This window comes from Tasmannia lanceolata, unplaced genomic scaffold (assembly GCF_043159265.1).
Source record: "Tasmannia lanceolata isolate RefF3 unplaced genomic scaffold, GAP_Taslan_0.1 ptg000003l, whole genome shotgun sequence".
NCBI lineage: Eukaryota > Viridiplantae > Streptophyta > Magnoliopsida > Canellales > Winteraceae > Tasmannia > Tasmannia lanceolata.
The window spans coordinates 29,023,518-29,044,105 of record NW_027518680.1 but is presented as its reverse complement, the minus strand read 5'-3'; the positions used below and the strand labels follow the sequence as shown (position 1 = coordinate 29,044,105).

The following is a 20,588-nucleotide window of genomic DNA, read 5'->3' as shown; positions in this document are numbered from 1 at the left end:
CGAGATTTGAAAGATAATCAAACGAGAGGAAGAGCGTCGAGCAAAGCCACTTGAAGATGAAATTGATACCGTGGATAGTGGTATCGAAATCCGAAACTCGGGAAATAAGGATTGGCAAAATCTCCCGAAGAGTGCAAAGAGTCGATAAACCTATTTAGAGGGTTCAAGGAAGTGTTGCTTGGTCCTATGAGGATAAATTAGAAGCGTGCCTTGGCACTGTTCAACGTGAGTCACCCTCAGCTTCAGACATCAGGTCGAAAGAAAAAAAATTCAAATGAAGAATACCAAACATCAAATGCAGTGAATGAAAAATTGAGAGAAGACTTTCAGACAACAAAGTCATGAGCATAGAGCATGAACCCCAAAAAGAATACTTGGGCTATACATTGCGATGGAATTTCAAGTTAAAGCATTCCAGGCGTAGGGGCATTCCCCACATCCAAGCAAAAAAATAAAAATCAGAATGAACAAAGAAAAATAAGATAGAATCCAGAGAAGAAAGGAGAAGGGAGCATGCCCCACGTCAACTCCTCAAGAACGTCAGAATCGCAGGAAGCAGAGTCGATAAATGGATTGAAAATTTCAAAATCATCTTCAGCATTCATAGAAGACCCAGAGCCGTAGAATCCCGAATATCAGTGCGAGATCCCAAAGAAAAAGTGGGAATTCAATCAGTCTAGCTTGCACAGTGCAGATGAAGTCTTGCCAGGAAATGCCGCCAGACTCCTCAAAAAAAAAAAAGAGAAAGGAAAAAAGTTCAAAGCCATTGAACCTTAGCCATTCAAGAAGCTTGTATGCCAAAACATCAGAAGGCCATCCTTGGACGCCTGAGCCTTAAACGCCAAAAATCCCAAGTTCAAAAAAAAATCCTTTTGCGAACACCTTCGAGCCTCAACAAAATCAAACATTCTTTTCAAACACCCGCAAATTAGGGGCATTTCGCCCCGAACTACGTCTGACCTGATCCCCAACTCTTCGGGGGTACGTAGGCAACCTGATCAATTCAGGTTCGGTCAACCTTTGGGATAAAAATCAAATTATTCCCTTTCAACCTTTGGGATAAAAGTCAAATTATTCCCTTTCAACCTTTGGGATAAAAGTCAAATTATTCCCTTTCAACCTTTGGGATAAAAGTCAAATTATTCCCTTTCAACCTTTGAGCTTAAAAGCCAAATCATTCTGTTCCAAACCTCAGCGAACCACTCGAACCTGATCCTCCATTGTTGGGGTACTTAGGCAACCTGGCCAATCCAAGTCTAGTCGAAACTTTGAAATCCAAAAGAAATATCCAACCGTTTTGAACCCCGGCCCACTTAGAAAGTCCTTCTGGTGAACAAGCAGAGGTTCAAAGTCAAGAACAATAAATAATGGAGTCTGAAGACCCGCTAGACTGAAAACCCTAGAGGGCGGTCTAGGCAAAATTTAGGGTCATTCACCCGCTAAGTTGACAACTGAAAAGTCAGCTTAGGCAAAAGTTAGGGTATCGAGCCCGCTGGATTGAAAACCCGAAAGGGCGAACCAGGCAAAAGTTAGGGCAAGCGGTCCGTCAGATTGAAAACCTGAAAAGGCAATCTGGTCAATGGCAATGACTTCCAACAAAAAGCGAATCATTGAGATGGAGAAACAGTCTTCAACCAGGGTAAAATCTCGGAGTCCAAGTAGTGCCAGCAAGCTTACTTTAACATTCCTCTAAACTGAGGGCATCGAAACCGAGCAATCCAAAAGGGATAATAACCATGACATAAACACCGAAAAAGGAGAGTTGTGCATCTTGACACGGTCTTCGAAATACTCTAAGAGTGGCTAAGCCATACCCTTAAAAAATGACACATCAGATCCAAGAGTGAGTCAAAAGCGAGTCGAGTCCTTGGAACAATGAGAATCTTCTTTGATTGAGTCCTTGGAAATCTGTTCCTCCTTCATATTTGTGTTCCCTCTCCTTGCGAAGTCCAAACTGTCAGATGCTGGAAGAATGGGAGCGTGTCATCCAAAATGCGAAGAAAATTCAGAGTAAATCCTGGTTTAGGTATCAGAAGGGGTGGGAGACATCTTGTTCAAACCTACCAGAGACCTTAAGCCTCCAAAAGTGAGCAATGCGAAAGAAGGGATTTTCAGACTCAGCCATCATGGTTATTGTCCTATTCTCTCCATACAAAAGAACTTTGCATCCTTGAGCCTTCATGAAATGAAGCATCTTTTCTTCAACCATCATTGTCCTGCCTCCTTAAAACTCCTGTCATGGAAACACAATATACTAGGGGCATCTTTTATGACTTGCGTCATAAAAGATATCAAGCACAAAAGGCAATCAGTGCCAATGTCTTCAGTAAGTTGAGATAAGAGATGTACGAGTATATCTCGAGCCAAACTTCAAACTTCTCAGACAAGTGCACTCTCTGAAAGGTCAACTTCCCCAGAAAATCAATTTCCTCAGTGGAGTCTAGAATTTGCTCGCGCAGCCTTCAATCCCCGGCAAAATTCAGTTCTCTCAGAAAAAATGGTCAATACTCAAAACCTCAGCAAGTTACCTGTGTCTGGTTCTCAACAGAGATCGCACACTCCTAACGTTCTCGGCAAGAGACGATCAATCTTGTAATGGACTCGATCACAATCTCGATTTCTTGAATCAAAATTGTTCCTTCTTGAGTTTCGTGTTCTTGGTTCCTAGAGTGGTTTGATCATGATGATTGTCTAATTATACCGCTTTGTTGATCTGCCTAGATGCTGTCTTCTCAGATCCCAATTTAGGTTTGATCATGATAACTGTCTAATCATTCCGCCGTATTGATCTGTCAAGATGTTATCTTCCCAGATCCCAATTTAGGTTTGATCATGATAACTGTCTAATCATTCCGCTTTGTTGATCTGCCTAGATGCTGTCTTCTCAGATCCCAATTTAGGTTTGATCATGATAACTGTCTAATCATTCCGCCGTGTTGATCTGTCAAGATGCTATCTTCCCAGATCCCAATTTAGGTTTGATCATGATAGCTGTCTAATCATTCCGCCGTGGTGATCTGTCAAGATGCTATCTTCCCAGATCCCAATTTAGGTTTGATCATGATAACTGTCTAATCATTCCGCCGTGTTGATCTGTCAAGATGCTATCTTCCCAGATCCCAATTTAGGCTTGATCAGGATAGCTGTCTAATCATTCCGCCGTGTTGATCTGTCAAGATGCTGTCTTCCCAGATCCCAATTCAGGTTTGATCATGATAACTGTCTAATCATTCCGCCGTGTTGATCTGTCAAGATGCTGTCTTCCCAGATCCCAATTTAGGTTTGATCATGATAACTGTCTAATCATTCCGCCGTGTTGATCTGTCAAGATGCTATCTTCCCAGATCCCAATTTAGGTTTGATCATGATAGCTGTCTAATCATTCCGCCGTGTTGATCTGTCAAGATGCTATCTTCCCAGATCCCAATTTAGGTTTGATCATGATAACTGTCTAATCATTCCGCCATGGTGATCTGTCAAGATGCTATCTTCCCAGATCCAAATTTAGGTTTGATCATGATAGCTGTCTAATCATTCCGCCGTGTTGATCTGTCAAGATGCTATCTTCCCAGATCCCAATTTAGGTTTGATCATGATAACTGTCTAATCATTCCACCATGTTGATCTGTCAAGATGCTATCTTCCCAGATCCCAATTTAGGTTTGATCATGATAACTGTCTAATCATTCCGCCCTGTTGATCTGTCAAGATGCTATCTTCCCAGATCCCAATTTAGGTTTGGTCATGATAACTGTCTAATCATTCCGCCCTGTTGATCTGTCAAGATGCTATCTTCCCAGATCCCAATTTAGGTTTGATCATGATAACTGTCTAATCATTCCGCCCTGATCATCTGCCAAGATGCTATCTTCTCAGATCCCAATTCAGGTTTGCATATCTTCGACCTTTCGGTTCATTCGCACCCAGGTCAATCCTTTGAGTTTTGACTCATTCGCAGTCTCGCTCATATCCTCGACCTTTCGGTTCATTCGCAACCAGGTCATAGGTTTGATCATGATAACTGTCTAATCATTCCGCCCTGTTCATCTGCCAAGATGCTATCTTCTCAGATTCCAATTCAGGTTTGCTTATCTTCGACCTTTCGGTTCATTCGCAGCCAGGTCAATCCTTTGAGTCTTGACTCATTCGCAGTCTCGCTCATATCCTCGACCTTTCGGTTCATTCGCAACCAGGTCATAGGTTTGATCATGATAACTGTCTAATCATTCCGCCCTGATCATCTGCCAAGATGCTATCTTCTCAGATCCAAATTCAGGTTTGCATATCTTCAACCTTTCGGTTCATTCGCAACCAGGTCAATCCTTTGAGTTTTGACTCATTCGCAGTCTCGCTCATATCCTCGACCTTTTGGTTCATTCGCAACCGGGTCAAAATCTTAGGTTTCCGACTCATTCGCAGTCAGGCCTGTTTTCTAATTTCTTGACTCATTCGCAGTCAAGTTAATCTCTTTGACTTCGGTTCGTTCGCAGCCAAGTCATAATTCTGGCCTTTTGGTTCATTCGCAACCGGGTCAAAATCTCGGACTCTTCGGCACATTCGCTGCCAAGTTCTCGCTGATTTCTTGATTCATTCGCAATCAAGATAATCTCCCGGACTTCGACTCCTTCGCAGTCGAGTCAATCTTTCAATTCTTAACTCATTCACAGCTAAAACCAAATTCCAGCCTTTTGGTTCATTCGCAACCAAGCTAAAATCTTAGACTCTTCGGCTCATTCGCTGCCGAGTTTCTTGCTGATTTCTTGATTCATTCGCAATCAAGCTAATCTCCCTGACTCTGACTCATTCGCAGTCGAGTCAATCCCTCACTTTATAGTTCATTCGCAACTAGGCCAGTATCCCTGATTTTGGCTCCTTTGCAGTCAAGTCAACCCTTCGCTTTTCGGTTCGCTCGCAACCAAGAAAATTTTGACCTTCCGACTCATTCGCAGTCAAGTCAATTCTCGGCTTCTGGTTCAATCGCTACCAAACCAATATCTTTCCCGGCTCTCTCGCAGCCAAATCAATCCTTTAAAGTTTTGCAAGAGAGGCTATCTCATCCATATATCCACTATTGAGTTACGAGTTCAAGAGAGGCTATCTCACCAGCGTTTGTTGAGTCAGAGTCCGGTGAAAGGCTATTTCACCATGTTATCTTTGTGAGTATCATTTTCAAAAATCAAAAAAAAAAAAAAAAAAACAAAAAATCCAAAATTTAAAAAAAAAAAAAAATCCAAAAAAAAAAAAAAACCCTCTGATTTTGGGCCAGTCAAAATGTGTTGTCTGCTCGGCTTTGGCTTTCGTGCGACAAGCACACTCTGCCAAAGAGGGGCATCTGTAGACACCCCATTTTGACAAGGCCCTAAAATCCCCAAAATTGAATATCCAATAGAATTCCCGAATTTCGAGTCCCCCAGATGTCCCAAAATTAATCTCGGAATCCCTGAGGGGCTGGCCTCAAAATGAGAGAAGGCTCATGTTCTGGGCATCTGGTTGTGCACATCTGTGGGTACAAATCCCCCAAGAGGTTGTTTATATTCCCAAGGCTGCCCCTGCAAAATTGCAGGGCAATCGGGCAAAAAATGTAACATAGGACAAGCGGAGTGTGTGCAATAATCCAGGCTGGGTGGTGTTAGGGAGAATTATCAAATCTGGGGTGTGCAAATATCACCCTAAAAGTCAAAATATTCTCATGGGGGTTTGTTACCTTAGAAGGGTGTATTTGTCATTCCCAGGTAACTTATACTTTAAGCAACCTCTAGTGACCCTTGGATCAAATCGGAGGGCTAGGATTATGCAAAGAGAAGAGAATCTTTCTTTTTTATTTCACCCTTCTTCTTACCTGACCCCCCCTTGTAGGTTAAAATGCCAATCAAGAATACACTAAAAGGGGTGGCCTGGGAAGAAAGAGGGCATAATATATTACTTCCCTTTTGCTACATAACCCACCGAATAAGGGTTTCAAAGGGAGGGGGCCCATCTACCATCTACACAAGGAAAAGAGGGGAGAGGTGGAGAAGGGTCAAAACCCATCTCCATCATTGTCCCCCCCCTTTCCTCTTTTTTTTCATCCCCCACCTCCCATTTCAAAAGAAAAGAAAAAAGAAAAAGAAAAAGGGGAGGCCCATTTTCCCATCTACACGAGGAAAAAAGGGAGAGGTGGAGAAGGGTCAAAACCCATCTCCATCATTGTCTCCCCTCTCCCCTATTTCTTCGTCTCCCACCTCACTTCAAAAAAAAAAAAAAAAGAAAAGAAAAGGGGAGATCTGGAGAGAGAGAGAGAGAGGCAGAGAGAGAGAGAGGGGTTCTTAATCTCCTTCACCGGCGATCTTGCCGGAGATCTAACCGTCACCCTGCACCTACCTTCACATCTTCACCATTAGATCCATCTTTTTTTTACAGATCTTTGAGATCATCTCCCAAAACCATTTCCTCCACCATCATTCTCCCCTATTTTCTCCACCATCATCCCCATCTCCTCCACCCCACCTCCAGCGGGCCCCACCTCCAGCGGGCCCCACACAAGCACGACTCTGTCAACACCTTCCTGGATCTCTTGTGGTGTAAGTTCATTTTTTTTATTTTTTAATTATTCATTCTTTGCACTACACGGGTCCCACAGCGGATCCCACATCAGTAAGTCCCACAGCGGGTCCCACATCCGCGGGTCCCACAGCGGGTCCCACATCCGCGGGTCCCACAGCGGGTCCCACAGCGGGTCCCACAACGGGTCCCACAGCGGGTCCCACGTCCGCGGGTCCCACATCAGTGGGTCCCACAACGGGTCCCACAGCGGGTCCCACAGCGGGTCCCAAAGCGGGTCCCAAAGCGGGTCCCACAGAGGGTCCCACATCCGCGGGTCCCACATCAGCGGGTCCCACATCAGTGGTCCCACAACGGGTCCCACAGCGGGTCCCAGCGGGTCCCGCAGTGGGTCCCACATCGGCGGGTCCCACAACAGCGGGTCCCACATCAGCGGGTCCCACAACAGCGGGTCCCACATCAGCGGGTCCTACTATGAATAGTAGTTTTGAATAGTACTTATAAATAGTAATTATGAATAGTAGTTTTGAATAGTACTTATAAATAGTAATTATGAATAGTAGTTTTGAATAGTACCTATAAATAGTAATTATGAATAGTATTTTTGAATAGTAATCTTGTATAGTAATTATAAATAGTAATTATAACAGTCTTCAGCACAGGAGTCAGTCCTAGAGTCAGTCCAGGAATTTTTTCCTGTCATCATAGGGGTTAGGATTCCGTCCATCCTCTCATCAAATCGTGATCTTTACCCGCTCCTGCAAGGTATAGGATGCTGTCCAACCCTTGCCGAGTTATTTTCCTGTTCGTTCCCTCGCAAAGCATAGGATGCTGTCCAACCTTTGCGGGATTCCAGAAGTCTCCCTACCCTTATGATGATAGGATTTTATTCTCTGGTGTCAAAAAACAACAAAAACATTTCAAAAATACTTGAAAACAACAAAAACATTCCAAAAACACTTGAAAACAACAAAAACATTCCAAAAACACTTGAAAATTCAAAAACATCTCAAAAACAATTCAAAATCCAAAAACATTTTAAAAATCAAAAATCTCAAAAAATCTTGAGTCATTTGCAGAGTAGTTAGGGATTCAGTCCGAACTACGGATGGCTTGATCCCTAGCTGAGGGGTACGTAGGCAGCTCAGGCGTGCTGCTGGCACCCTGAGTTCAGTCACCATTTTTAGACACCATTTTTACACCCTTTCACCATTTTCAGTCACCATTTTTGTAAATATTTCTCACAACTTTCACCATTTTTCATAACTTCAAAACCTCCCAAAAATACAAAAAACTTCAAAACCTTTTCAAAAAAGATCTTCCCCTAGAGTTAGGAGTCTGTCCTAGATATTTAGGGTGTTTTAGAGTTAGGAGTCGGTCCTGATTTGTATTGATATGGTGTGTCCTGTCGTGTAAGTGTCCCTAGAGTTAGGAGGCCTCAAGTCGATCGGTTAGACATTTAGTCGAACCGATGGCTAGACTATGAAGCATATAGTCAACCCATGGTTTTCCTTAGAATGCACAGCCTAGATACACATAGGATATAGGGCTCACCTGCATTAGCTTAAGGCTAATCAACTTGCATTAGTTAGGGCATATAGAGTCCTAAAAATTACAATCCACTTGAATTTAAGCAATCGCACAAAAAGCTTTAAACATCAGTCGAGTCTAGTGGATCGAGTCTAGGATAGCGGTCCTAGAGTTTTAGGCATCGTAGTTTAGAATAGGGCACCGAACTACGTTGGCTCTGATTCTTCCCGAGGCCGGGATACGTAGTGCAGCTAGGATGGATGGCCATTCTGGTCCGAGTCAAGTATTGCATTAGAGTCTAGGGTTTGTCGTGTCGGGTCGTGTGTCGAGTCGTGTTGTGTTGTGTGTTTTGCTGTGTTTTCTTATTTTTATGTACAGATCTTATACCTTTAGCTGTAACATGCATGTGCTTGTCCACCAGAACTTAGACACCAATTAGGCATGGCACTCATAACCTAGCTATTCTTAGGCGACATATCTTTCATTTCTTTTGTGTGTGCTTCTTATTCATCTCCGAGACATGCATGATTAGCTAGACGTTATCTCGGAGATATTCGTTCCCATTTCGCATGATTTTCGCCCAAAACTCTTCAAAATTAATAATAAATGGCATAAGAGACCAGGTGCTAGCACTTGGGCGAATTGGGGGCGCCTAATCCCTTCCCCATTCGTCATCAGGCACGAACCCTATTTTATATCTCTGGTTATCCGTTGCAACAGAGCACAGCATGGGATCCAGGGCCCACTTCCTTGGATGGCGACTCTTCTTTGTTTAAGGTACGCCTCGAATCTGGGCTAGTCCCCGAATCGAGAGGTATCTCACTTTACATCGCCGCTCATGCTGTGAGGGGCACTCTTTCGAGAGTTCCTTGGTGGGGCTCTCCTTCACGTGGACGATCTAGAGAGACTCGCGCGGGGGCACGTCCCTCACGCCCGTCCCGGATCGGGGTCCACACCATCCTAGTACTACTCTCGCCCAAGCACGCTTAACTTCGGAGTTCTGATGGGATCCAGTGCATTTGTGCTGGTATGATCGCACCCAGCATGCCTCTCCATTGTCAAAGTAATAAAGAGTTTCCACTCGCATTGTCGTACGAAGTCCGTTTAAATGAAAGTGCGAAAAAATCCTGCTAGATGACACCGGATGGACGATCCGAGCATGTCGGGAAGCCGGATGACCGCCAAGGCTGTCATCGCGCGATGGATCTTCCCGAGTACCCCCGAATCAATATAAGAATCGTCACGATCTGACGGGCGGATCAAAAGTTATCGTCGGAACGATATTTGTGCACCAAGGGTAGCTCACGGCCAGTAAACACCTTCCGACCGGATTCATGACTCGCATCCACTAGTACACTCATCCGCTATAGCCTGTACGTCACTGAATCTAAACAAACCCCCGCTATAATTTGACCGCAAATGAAATGTCAGAACGAATTCCGTTTATCGAATCAAACGACACTATCACCCCGCCATAATAAAGACCGGACGTCTTTGAATTCACCATCCGGAAGAAAATAAAAAGATCCGAACCGAAACGTAGGAGGCGACGCACTAAACGTGCGTTTCAGTTCGCATCGATGTTCCAGAACCGAAAGATTGTTCGAAAAAAGTGGTAGATAGCCGAAAAAAGTGACAGGGGTGCAACACGAGGACTTCCCAGGAGGTCACCCATCCTAGTACTACTCTCGCCCAAGCACGCTTCACTTCGGAGTTCTGATGGGATCCAGTGCATTTGTGCTGGTATGATCGCACCCAGCATGCCTCTCCATTGTCAAAGTAATAAAGAGTTTCCACTCGCATTGTCGTACGAAGTCCGTTTAAATGAAAGTGCGAAAAAATCCTGCTAGATGACACCGGATGGACGATCCGAGCATGTCGGGAAGCCGGATGACCGCCAGGGCTGTCATCGCGCGATGGATCTTCCCGAGTACCCCCGAATCAATATAAGAATCGCCACGATCTGACGGGCGGATCAAAAGTTATCGTCGGAACGATATTTGTGCACCAAGGGTAGCTCACGGCCAGTAAACACCTTCCGACCGGATTCATGACTCGTATCCACTAGTACACTCATCCGCTATAGCCTGTACGTCACTGAATCTTAAAAACCCCCGCTATAATTTGACTGCAAATGAAATGTCAGAACGAATTCCGTTTATCGAATCAAACGACACTATCACCCCGCCATAATAAAGACCGGACGTCTTTGAATTCACCATCCGGAAGAAAATAAAAAGATCCGAACCGAAACGTAGGAGGCGACGCACTAAACGTGCGTTTCAGTTCGCATCGATGTTCCAGAACCGAAAGATTGTTCGAAAAAAGTGGTAGATAGCCGAAAAAAGTGACAGGGGTGCAACACGAGGACTTCCCAGGAGGTCACCCATCCTAGTACTACTCTCGCCCAAGCACGCTTAACTTCGGAGTTCTGATGGGATCCAGTGCATTTGTGCTGGTATGATCGCACCCAGCATGCCTCTCCATTGTCAAAGTAATAAAGAGTTTCCACTCGCATTGTCGTACGAAGTCCGTTTAAATGAAAGTGCGAAAAAATCCTGCTAGATGACACCGGATGGACGATCCGAGCATGTCGGGAAGCCGGATGACCGCCAGGGCTGTCATCGCGCGATGGATCTTCCCGAGTACCCCCGAATCAATATAAGAATCGCCACGATCTGACGGGCGGATCAAAAGTTATCGTCGGAACGATATTTGTGCACCAAGGGTAGCTCACGGCCAGTAAACACCTTCCGACCGGATTCATGACTCGCATCCACTAGTACACTCATCCGCTATAGCCTGTACGTCACTGAATCTAAACAAACCCCCGCTATAATTTGACTGCAAATGAAATGTCAGAACGAATTCCGTTTATCGAATCAAACGACACTATCACCCCGCCATAATAAAGACCGGACGTCTTTGAATTCACCATCCGGAAGAAAATAAAAAGATCCGAACCGAAACGTAGGAGGCGACGCACTAAACGTGCGTTTCAGTTCGCATCGATGTTCCAGAACCGAAAGATTGTTCGAAAAAAGTGGTAGATAGCCGAAAAAAGTGACAGGGGTGCAACACGAGGACTTCCCAGGAGGTCACCCATCCTAGTACTACTCTCGCCCAAGCACGCTTAACTTCGGAGTTCTGATGGGATCCAGTGCATTTGTGCTGGTATGATCGCACCCAGCATGCCTCTCCATTGTCAAAGTAATTAAGAGTTTCCACTCGCATTGTCGTACGAAGTCCGTTTAAATGAAAGTGCGAAAAAATCCTGCTAGATGACACCGGATGGACGATCCGAGCATGTCGGGAAGCCGGATGACCGCCAGGGCTGTCATCGCGCGATGGATCTTCCCGAGTACCCCCGAATCAATATAAGAATCGCCACGATCTGACGGGCGGATCAAAAGTTATCGTCGGAACGATATTTGTGCACCAAGGGTAGCTCACGGCCAGTAAACACCTTCCGACCGGATTCATGACTCGCATCCACTAGTACACTCATCCGCTATAGCCTGTACGTCACTGAATCTAAACAAACCCCCGCTATAATTTGACCGCAAATGAAATGTCAGAACGAATTCCGTTTATCGAATCAAACGACACTATCACCCCGCCATAATAAAGACCGGACGTCTTTGAATTCACCATCCGGAAGAAAATAAAAAGATCCGAACCGAAACGTAGGAGGCGACGCACTAAACGTGCGTTTCAGTTCGCATCGATGTTCCAGAACCGAAAGATTGTTCGAAAAAAGTGGTAGATAGCCGAAAAAAGTGACAGGGGTGCAACACGAGGACTTCCCAGGAGGTCACCCATCCTAGTACTACTCTCGCCCAAGCACGCTTAACTTCGGAGTTCTGATGGGATCCAGTGCATTTGTGCTGGTATGATCGCACCCAGCATGCCTCTCCATTGTCAAAGTAATAAAGAGTTTCCACTCGCATTGTCGTACGAAGTCCGTTTAAATGAAAGTGCGAAAAAATCCTGCTAGATGACACCGGATGGACGATCCGAGCATGTCGGGAAGCCAGATGACCGCCAAGGCTGTCATCGCGCGATGGATCTTCCCGAGTACCCCCGAATCAATATAAGAATCGCCACGATCTGACGGGCGGATCAAAAGTTATCGTCGGAACGATATTTGTGCACCAAGGGTAGCTCACGGCCAGTAAACACCTTCCGACCGGATTCATGACTCGTATCCACTAGTACACTCATCCGCTATAGCCTGTACGTCACTGAATCTTAACAAACCCCCGCTATAATTTGACTGCAAATGAAATGTCAGAACGAATTCCGTTTATCGAATCAAACGACACTATCACCCCGACATAATAAAGACCGGACGTCTTTGAATTCACCATCCGGAAGAAAATAAAAAGATCCGAACCGAAACGTAGGAGGCGACGCACTAAACGTGCGTTTCAGTTCGCATCGATGTTCCAGAACCGAAAGATTGTTCGAAAAAAGTGGTAGATAGCCGAAAAAAGTGACAGGGGTGCAACACGAGGACTTCCCAGGAGGTCACCCATCCTAGTACTACTCTCGCCCAAGCACGCTTAACTTCGGAGTTCTGATGGGATCCAGTGCATTTGTGCTGGTATGATCGCACCCAGCATGCCTCTCCATTGTCAAAGTAATAAAGAGTTTCCACTCGCATTGTCGTACGAAGTCCGTTTAAATGAAAGTGCGAAAAAATCCTGCTAGATGACACCGGATGGACGATCCGAGCATGTCGGGAAGCCGGATGACCGCCAGGGCTGTCATCGCGCGATGGATCTTCCCGAGTACCCCCGAATCAATATAAGAATCGCCACGATCTGACGGGCGGATCAAAAGTTATCGTCGGAACGATATTTGTGCACCAAGGGTAGCTCACGGCCAGTAAACACCTTCCGACCGGATTCATGACTCGCATCCACTAGTACACTCATCCGCTATAGCCTGTACGTCACTGAATCTAAACAAACCCCCGCTATAATTTGACTGCAAATGAAATGTCAGAACGAATTCCGTTTATCGAATCAAACGACACTATCACCCCGCCATAATAAAGACCGGACGTCTTTGAATTCACCATCCGGAAGAAAATAAAAAGATCCGAACCGAAACGTAGGAGGCGACGCACTAAACGTGCGTTTCAGTTCGCATCGATGTTCCAGAACCGAAAGATTGTTCGAAAAAAGTGGTAGATAGCCGAAAAAAGTGACAGGGGTGCAACACGAGGACTTCCCAGGAGGTCACCCATCCTAGTACTACTCTCGCCCAAGCACGCTTAACTTCGGAGTTCTGATGGGATCCAGTGCATTTGTGCTGGTATGATCGCACCCAGCATGCCTCTCCATTGTCAAAGTAATTAAGAGTTTCCACTCGCATTGTCGTACGAAGTCCGTTTAAATGAAAGTGCGAAAAAATCCTGCTAGATGACACCGGATGGACGATCCGAGCATGTCGGGAAGCCGGATGACCGCCAGGGCTGTCATCGCGCGATGGATCTTCCCGAGTACCCCCGAATCAATATAAGAATCGCCACGATCTGACGGGCGGATCAAAAGTTATCGTCGGAACGATATTTGTGCACCAAGGGTAGCTCACGGCCAGTAAACACCTTCCGACCGGATTCATGACTCGCATCCACTAGTACACTCATCCGCTATAGCCTGTACGTCACTGAATCTAAACAAACCCCCGCTATAATTTGACCGCAAATGAAATGTCAGAACGAATTCCGTTTATCGAATCAAACGACACTATCACCCCGCCATAATAAAGACCGGACGTCTTTGAATTCACCATCCGGAAGAAAATAAAAAGATCCGAACCGAAACGTAGGAGGCGACGCACTAAACGTGCGTTTCAGTTCGCATCGATGTTCCAGAACCGAAAGATTGTTCGAAAAAAGTGGTAGATAGCCGAAAAAAGTGACAGGGGTGCAACACGAGGACTTCCCAGGAGGTCACCCATCCTAGTACTACTCTCGCCCAAGCACGCTTAACTTCGGAGTTCTGATGGGATCCAGTGCATTTGTGCTGGTATGATCGCACCCAGCATGCCTCTCCATTGTCAAAGTAATAAAGAGTTTCCACTCGCATTGTCGTACGAAGTCCGTTTAAATGAAAGTGCGAAAAAATCCTGCTAGATGACACCGGATGGACGATCCGAGCATGTCGGGAAGCCAGATGACCGCCAAGGCTGTCATCGCGCGATGGATCTTCCCGAGTACCCCCGAATCAATATAAGAATCGCCACGATCTGACGGGCGGATCAAAAGTTATCGTCGGAACGATATTTGTGCACCAAGGGTAGCTCACGGCCAGTAAACACCTTCCGACCGGATTCATGACTCGTATCCACTAGTACACTCATCCGCTATAGCCTGTACGTCACTGAATCTTAACAAACCCCCGCTATAATTTGACTGCAAATGAAATGTCAGAACGAATTCCGTTTATCGAATCAAACGACACTATCACCCCGACATAATAAAGACCGGACGTCTTTGAATTCACCATCCGGAAGAAAATAAAAAGATCCGAACCGAAACGTAGGAGGCGACGCACTAAACGTGCGTTTCAGTTCGCATCGATGTTCCAGAACCGAAAGATTGTTCGAAAAAAGTGGTAGATAGCCGAAAAAAGTGACAGGGGTGCAACACGAGGACTTCCCAGGAGGTCACCCATCCTAGTACTACTCTCGCCCAAGCACGCTTAACTTCGGAGTTCTGATGGGATCCAGTGCATTTGTGCTGGTATGATCGCACCCAGCATGCCTCTCCATTGTCAAAGTAATAAAGAGTTTCCACTCGCATTGTCGTACGAAGTCCGTTTAAATGAAAGTGCGAAAAAATCCTGCTAGATGGCACCGGATGGACGATCCGAGCATGTCGGGAAGCCGGATGACCGCCAGGGCTGTCATCGCGCGATGGATCTTCCCGAGTACCCCCGAATCAATATAAGAATCGCCACGATCTGACGGGCGGATCAAAAGTTATCGTCGGAACGATATTTGTGCACCAAGGGTAGCTCACGGCCAGTAAACACCTTCCGACCGGATTCATGACTCGCATCCACTAGTACACTCATCCGCTATAGCCTGTACGTCACTGAATCTAAACAAACCCCCGCTATAATTTGACTGCAAATGAAATGTCAGAACGAATTCCGTTTATCGAATCAAACGACACTATCACCCCGCCATAATAAAGACCGGACGTCTTTGAATTCACCATCCGGAAGAAAATAAAAAGATCCGAACCGAAACGTAGGAGGCGACGCACTAAACGTGCGTTTCAGTTCGCATCGATGTTCCAGAACCGAAAGATTGTTCGAAAAAAGTGGTAGATAGCCGAAAAAAGTGACAGGGGTGCAACACGAGGACTTCCCAGGAGGTCACCCATCCTAGTACTACTCTCGCCCAAGCACGCTTAACTTCGGAGTTCTGATGGGATCCAGTGCATTTGTGCTGGTATGATCGCACCCAGCATGCCTCTCCATTGTCAAAGTAATTAAGAGTTTCCACTCGCATTGTCGTACGAAGTCCGTTTAAATGAAAGTGCGAAAAAATCCTGCTAGATGACACCGGATGGACGATCCGAGCATGTCGGGAAGCCGGATGACCGCCAGGGCTGTCATCGCGCGATGGATCTTCCCGAGTACCCCCGAATCAATATAAGAATCGCGACGATCTGACGGGCGGATCAAAAGTTATCGTCGGAACGATATTTGTGCACCAAGGGTAGCTCACGGCCAGTAAACACCTTCCGACCGGATTCATGACTCGCATCCACTAGTACACTCATCCGCTATAGCCTGTACGTCACTGAATCTAAACAAACCCCCGCTATAATTTGACCGCAAATGAAATGTCAGAACGAATTCCGTTTATCGAATCAAACGACACTATCACCTCGCCATAATAAAGACCGGACGTCTTTGAATTCACCATCCGGAAGAAAATAAAAAGATCCGAACCGAAACGTAGGAGGCGACGCACTAAACGTGCGTTTCAGTTCGCATCGATGTTCCAGAACCGAAAGATTGTTCGAAAAAAGTGGTAGATAGCCGAAAAAAGTGACAGGGGTGCAACACGAGGACTTCCCAGGAGGTCACCCATCCTAGTACTACTCTCGCCCAAGCACGCTTAACTTCGGAGTTCTGATGGGATCCAGTGCATTTGTGCTGGTATGATCGCACCCAGCATTCCTTTCCATTGTCAAAGTAATAAAGAGTTTCCACTCGCATTGTCGTACGAAGTCCGTTTAAATGAAAGTGCGAAAAAATCCTGCTAGATTACACCGGATGGACGATCCGAGCATGTCGGGAAGCCGGATGACTGCCAGGGCTGTCATCGCGCGATTAATCTTCCCGAGTAGCCCCGAATCAATATAAGAATCGCGACGATCTGACGGGCGGATCAAAAGTTATCGTCGGAACGATATTTGTGCACCAAGGGTAGCTCACGGCCAGTAAACACCTTCCGACCGGATTCATGACTCGCATCCACTAGTACACTCATCCGCTATAGCCTGTACGTCACTGAATCTAAACAAACCCCCGCTATAATTTGACTGCAAATGAAATGTTAGAACGAATTCCGTTTATCGAATCAAACGACACTATCACCCCGCCATAATAAAGACCGGACGTCTTTGAATTCACCATCCGGAAGAAAATAAAAAGATCCGAACCGAAACGTAGGAGGCGACGCACTAAACGTGCGTTTCAGTTCGCATCGATGTTCCAGAACCGAAAGATTGTTCGAAAAAAGTGGTAGATAGCCGAAAAAAGTGACAGGGGTGCAACACGAGGACTTCCCAGGAGGTCACCCATCCTAGTACTACTCTCGCCCAAGCACGCTTAACTTCGGAGTTCTGATGGGATCCAGTGCATTTGTGCTGGTATGATCGCACCCAGCATGCCTCTCCATTGTCAAAGTAATAAAGAGTTTCCACTCGCATTGTCGTACGAAGTCCGTTTAAATGAAAGTGCGAAAAAATCCTGCTAGATGACACCGGATGGACGATCCGAGCATGTCGGGAAGCCGGATGACCGCCAGGGCTGTCATCGCGCGATGAATCTTCCCGAGTACCCCCGAATCAATATAAGAATCGCCACGATCTGACGGGCGGATCAAAAGTTATCGTCGGAACGATATTTGTGCACCAAGGGTAGCTCACGGCCAGTAAACACCTTCCGACCGGATTCATGACTCGCATCCACTAGTACACTCATCCGCTATAGCCTGTACGTCACTGAATCTAAACAAACCCCCGCTATAATTTGACTGCAAATGAAATGTCAGAACGAATTCCGTTTATCGAATCAAACGACACTATCACCCCGCCATAATAAAGACCGGACGTCTTTGAATTCACCATCTGGAAGAAAATAAAAAGATCCGAACCGAAACGTAGGAGGCGACGCACTAAACGTGCGTTTCAGTTCGCATCGATGTTCCAGAACCGAAAGATTGTTCGAAAAAAGTGGTAGATAGCCGAAAAAAGTGACAGGGGTGCAACACGAGGACTTCCCAGGAGGTCACCCATCCTAGTACTACTCTCGCCCAAGCACGCTTAACTTCGGAGTTCTGATGGGATCCAGTGCATTTGTGCTGGTATGATCGCACCCAGCATGCCTCTCCATTGTCAAAGTAATAAAGAGTTTCCACTCGCATTGTCGTACGAAGTCCGTTTAAATGAAAGTGCGAAAAAATCCTGCTAGATGACACCGGATGGACGATCCGAGCATGTCGGGAAGCCGGATGACCGCCAGGGCTGTCATCGCGCGATGAATCTTCCCGAGTACCCCCGAATCAATATAAGAATCGCCACGATCTGACGGGCGGATCAAAAGTTATCGTCGGAACGATATTTGTGCACCAAGGGTAGCTCACGGCCAGTAAACACCTTCCGACCGGATTCATGACTCGCATCCACTAGTACACTCATCCGCTATAGCCTGTACATCACTGAATCTAAACAAACCCCCGCTATAATTTGACCGCAAATGAAATGTCAGAACGAATTCCGTTTATCGAATCAAACGACACTATCACCCCGCCATAATAAAGACCGGACGTCTTTGAATTCACCATCCGGAAGAAAATAAAAAGATCCGAACCGAAACGTAGGAGGCGACGCACTAAACGTGCGTTTCAGTTCGCATCGATGTTCCAGAACCGAAAGATTGTTCGAAAAAAGTGGTAGATAGCCGAAAAAAGTGACAGGGGTGCAACACGAGGACTTCCCAGGAGGTCACCCATCCTAGTACTACTCTCGCCCAAGCACGCTTAACTTCGGAGTTCTGATGGGATCCAGTGTATTTGTGCTGGTATGATCGCACCCAGCATGCCTCTCCATTGTCAAAGTAATTAAGAGTTTCCACTCGCATTGTCGTACGAAGTCCGTTTAAATGAAAGTGCGAAAAAATCCTGCTAGATGACACCGGATGGACGATCCGAGCATGTCGGGAAGCCGGATGACCGCCAGGGCTGTCATCGCGCGATGAATCTTCCCGAGTACCCCCGAATCAATATAAGAATCGCCACGATCTGACGGGCGGATCAAAAGTTATCGTCGGAACGATATTTGTGCACCAAGGGTAGCTCACGGCCAGTAAACACCTTCCGACCGGATTCATGACTCGCATCCACTAGTACACTCATCCGCTATAGCCTGTACGTCACTGAATCTAAACAAACCCCCGCTATAATTTGACCGCAAATGAAATGTCAGAACGAATTCCGTTTATCGAATCAAACGACACTATCACCTCGCCATAATAAAGACCGGACGTCTTTGAATTCACCATCCGGAAGAAAATAAAAAGATCCGAACCGAAACGTAGGAGGCGACGCACTAAACGTGCGTTTCAGTTCGCATCGATGTTCCAGAACCGAAAGATTGTTCGAAAAAAGTGGTAGATAGCCGAAAAAAGTGACAGGGGTGCAACACGAGGACTTCCCAGGAGGTCACCCATCCTAGTACTACTCTCGCCCAAGCACGCTTAACTTCGGAGTTCTGATGGGATCCAGTGCATTTGTGCTGGTATGATCGCACCCAGCATGCCTCTCCATTGTCAAAGTAATAAAGAGTTTCCACTCGCATTGTCGTACGAAGTCCGTTTAAATGAAAGTGCGAAAAAATCCTGCTAGATGACACCGGATGGACGATCCGAGCATGTCGGGAAGCCAGATGACCGCCAAGGCTGTCATCGCGCGATGGATCTTCCCGAGTACCCCCGAATCAATATAAGAATCGCCACGATCTGACGGGCGGATCAAAAGTTATCGTCGGAACGATATTTGTGCACCAAGGGTAGCTCACGGCCAGTAAACACCTTCCGACCGGATTCATGACTCGCATCCACTAGTACACTCATCCGCTATAGCCTGTACGTCACTGAATCTAAACAAACCCCCGCTATAATTTGACTGCAAATGAAATGTCAGAACGAATTCCGTTTATCGAATCAAACGACACTATCACCCCGCCATAATAAAGACCGGACGTCTTTGAATTCACCATCTGGAAGAAAATAAAAAGATCCGAACCGAAACGTAGGAGGCGACGCACTAAACGTGCGTTTCAGTTCGCATCGATGTTCCAGAACCGAAAGATTGTTCGAAAAAAGTGGTAGATAGCCGAAAAAAGTGACAGGGGTGCAACACGAGGACTTCCCAGGAGGTCACCCATCCTAGTACTACTCTCGCCCAAGCACGCTTAACTTCGGAGTTCTGATGGGATCCAGTGCATTTGTGCTGGTATGATCGCACCCAGCATGCCTCTCCATTGTCAAAGTAATAAAGAGTTTCCACTCGCATTGTCGTACGAAGTCCGTTTAAATGAAAGTGCGAAAAAATCCTGCTAGATGACACCGGATGGACGATCCGAGCATGTCGGGAAGCCGGATGACCGCCAGGGCTGTCATCGCGCGATGAATCTTCCCGAGTACCCCCGAATCAATATAAGAATCGCCACGATCTGACGGGCGGATCAAAAGTTATCGTCGGAACGATATTTGTGCACCAAGGGTAGCTCACGGCCAGTAAACACCTTCCGACCGGATTCATGACTCGCATCCACTAGTACACTCATCCGCTATAGCCTGTACATCACTGAATCTAAACAAACCCCCGCTATAATTTGACCGCAAATGAAATGTCAGAACGAATTCCGTTTATCGAATCAAACGACACTATCACCCCGCCATAATAAAGACCGGACGTCTTTGAATTCACCATCCGGAAGAAAATAAAAAGATCCGAACCGAAACGTAGGAGGCGACGCACTAAACGTGCGTTTCAGTTCGCATCGATGTTCCAGAACCGAAAGATTGTTCGAAAAAAGTGGTAGATAGCCGAAAAAAGTGACAGGGGTGCAACACGAGGACTTCCCAGGAGGTCACCCATCCTAGTACTACTCTCGCCCAAGCACGCTTAACTTCGGAGTTCTGATGGGATCCAGTGTATTTGTGCTGGTATGATCGCACCCAGCATGCCTCTCCATTGTCAAA

The 20,588-nt window shown here is 46.3% G+C and overlaps 16 non-coding genes and 1 pseudogene across 16 annotated transcripts; all 17 read right to left on the bottom strand.

Moving 5' to 3' along the window:
* Positions 1–8,985: 8,985 nt before the first annotated feature.
* LOC143870129 (5S ribosomal RNA) lies at positions 8,986–9,111 on the bottom strand (annotated as a pseudogene).
* Positions 9,112–9,708: 597 nt separating this feature from the next.
* Positions 9,709–9,827, bottom strand: LOC143873232 (5S ribosomal RNA). Its single transcript, XR_013247952.1, has one exon. It is a non-coding gene; the product is annotated as a 5S ribosomal RNA (ribosomal RNA).
* Positions 9,828–10,423: 596 nt separating this feature from the next.
* On the bottom strand, positions 10,424–10,542 carry LOC143875014 (5S ribosomal RNA). Its single transcript, XR_013249682.1, has one exon. It is a non-coding gene; the product is annotated as a 5S ribosomal RNA (ribosomal RNA).
* A 597-nt stretch (positions 10,543–11,139) lies between these two features.
* LOC143875001 (5S ribosomal RNA) lies at positions 11,140–11,258 on the bottom strand. Its single transcript, XR_013249670.1, has one exon. It is a non-coding gene; the product is annotated as a 5S ribosomal RNA (ribosomal RNA).
* Positions 11,259–11,855: 597 nt separating this feature from the next.
* Positions 11,856–11,974, bottom strand: LOC143874990 (5S ribosomal RNA). Its single transcript, XR_013249658.1, has one exon. It is a non-coding gene; the product is annotated as a 5S ribosomal RNA (ribosomal RNA).
* Positions 11,975–12,571: 597 nt separating this feature from the next.
* Positions 12,572–12,690, bottom strand: LOC143874979 (5S ribosomal RNA). Its single transcript, XR_013249647.1, has one exon. It is a non-coding gene; the product is annotated as a 5S ribosomal RNA (ribosomal RNA).
* Positions 12,691–13,287: 597 nt separating this feature from the next.
* Positions 13,288–13,406, bottom strand: LOC143874968 (5S ribosomal RNA). Its single transcript, XR_013249636.1, has one exon. It is a non-coding gene; the product is annotated as a 5S ribosomal RNA (ribosomal RNA).
* Positions 13,407–14,003: 597 nt separating this feature from the next.
* On the bottom strand, positions 14,004–14,122 carry LOC143874956 (5S ribosomal RNA). The gene has a single exon (XR_013249625.1). It is a non-coding gene; the product is annotated as a 5S ribosomal RNA (ribosomal RNA).
* A 597-nt stretch (positions 14,123–14,719) lies between these two features.
* On the bottom strand, positions 14,720–14,838 carry LOC143874944 (5S ribosomal RNA). The gene has a single exon (XR_013249613.1). It is a non-coding gene; the product is annotated as a 5S ribosomal RNA (ribosomal RNA).
* Positions 14,839–15,435: 597 nt separating this feature from the next.
* Positions 15,436–15,554, bottom strand: LOC143874932 (5S ribosomal RNA). Its single transcript, XR_013249602.1, has one exon. It is a non-coding gene; the product is annotated as a 5S ribosomal RNA (ribosomal RNA).
* Positions 15,555–16,151: 597 nt separating this feature from the next.
* Positions 16,152–16,270, bottom strand: LOC143874921 (5S ribosomal RNA). Its single transcript, XR_013249591.1, has one exon. It is a non-coding gene; the product is annotated as a 5S ribosomal RNA (ribosomal RNA).
* A 597-nt stretch (positions 16,271–16,867) lies between these two features.
* On the bottom strand, positions 16,868–16,986 carry LOC143874910 (5S ribosomal RNA). The gene has a single exon (XR_013249580.1). It is a non-coding gene; the product is annotated as a 5S ribosomal RNA (ribosomal RNA).
* A 597-nt stretch (positions 16,987–17,583) lies between these two features.
* On the bottom strand, positions 17,584–17,702 carry LOC143874898 (5S ribosomal RNA). The gene has a single exon (XR_013249568.1). It is a non-coding gene; the product is annotated as a 5S ribosomal RNA (ribosomal RNA).
* Positions 17,703–18,299: 597 nt separating this feature from the next.
* Positions 18,300–18,418, bottom strand: LOC143872878 (5S ribosomal RNA). The gene has a single exon (XR_013247606.1). It is a non-coding gene; the product is annotated as a 5S ribosomal RNA (ribosomal RNA).
* Positions 18,419–19,015: 597 nt separating this feature from the next.
* On the bottom strand, positions 19,016–19,134 carry LOC143874886 (5S ribosomal RNA). The gene has a single exon (XR_013249553.1). It is a non-coding gene; the product is annotated as a 5S ribosomal RNA (ribosomal RNA).
* Positions 19,135–19,731: 597 nt separating this feature from the next.
* Positions 19,732–19,850, bottom strand: LOC143874874 (5S ribosomal RNA). The gene has a single exon (XR_013249542.1). It is a non-coding gene; the product is annotated as a 5S ribosomal RNA (ribosomal RNA).
* Positions 19,851–20,447: 597 nt separating this feature from the next.
* LOC143872877 (5S ribosomal RNA) lies at positions 20,448–20,566 on the bottom strand. The gene has a single exon (XR_013247605.1). It is a non-coding gene; the product is annotated as a 5S ribosomal RNA (ribosomal RNA).
* Positions 20,567–20,588: the final 22 nt, after the last annotated feature.